This window comes from Echinops telfairi, unplaced genomic scaffold, assembly GCF_000313985.2.
Source record: "Echinops telfairi isolate 266 unplaced genomic scaffold, ASM31398v2 ScPeMD7_7469;HRSCAF=8507_1, whole genome shotgun sequence".
Classification (NCBI taxonomy): Eukaryota; Metazoa; Chordata; class Mammalia; order Afrosoricida; family Tenrecidae; genus Echinops; species Echinops telfairi.
This window is the reverse complement of record NW_022111373.1, coordinates 150,070,107-150,071,054: the sequence shown is the minus strand read 5'-3', so window position 1 is coordinate 150,071,054 and position 948 is coordinate 150,070,107.

Sequence of the window (948 nt, the reverse complement as noted above, 5' to 3'; positions counted from 1 at the left end):
TTGATGTCTTTAGGTGTTTTTTCAGTTATTTATTCATTTTTGATGTGTGCACTTATGGCTATAAACCGTCTTCTGAGCACTGCTTCTGCCATGTCCAAGAGATTTTGTCATGCTGTGTTTTAATTCTCATTTGTTTCATGGAATATTTTTGTTGAGTTTTTTTTCTTTAATTACTCAACGGTTTTGAAGTAAAGTGTTCAATTTTCATGTAATTGATTTTTGGGAGCCGATCATCTTATAGTTGATTTCTAATTTTATAGCTTTATGTTCTAAAATAATTATTTGTAGTCCCTTGATGTTTTTTAAAATTTGTTCATGCTTGCTTTATGGCCTTAAATTTCGCCATTTCAGAAGTGCTTTCCATGGGCACTAGAACAAATGCGCTTTGTTTTTGTTGAGTGAAGGATTCTGTGCTTGTCTAAGCCATCGAGCTGATTGACTGCGGTGTAGTTAGTCTGTGTCCTTGTTGGATTTCTTTCCAGTTGATAGATCTTTGTTCAAAAGTGGTGTGTTAATGTCTCCAAGGTTATCATGTTGTGGTCTGTTTGTCTCTTCGTTTCTCTAATAATTTGATTGAAGCACTTTTTGAAGTTTTTCATTTGGTGCATATCCATTAATTATGGTTATAGTCCTTGGATCAGTTGCGCGTTCCTGATTAGATAATGGCCTTGTTTGTGCTTCATGATGACTTTTACTTTGATGTTTATTTTTTAGAGATTGATATTGCTATTCCCCTTCTTTTTGACTGTCTTAGCTAGATATATTTACCCCATCCTTTGATTTTTGATCTCTGCTTGTCTTCTTGTGTAAAGTATGTTTCTTGTAAGCAACCTAAGAGAGTCCAACATAAAGAAGGGGAAGGGGGACAAGTGGAGGGAGAAGCGGGGTGGGCAGAAACTGAGTTGATGGCACAGGGGGAACAGGGCACTAACCCACCTGGGGGGAGAG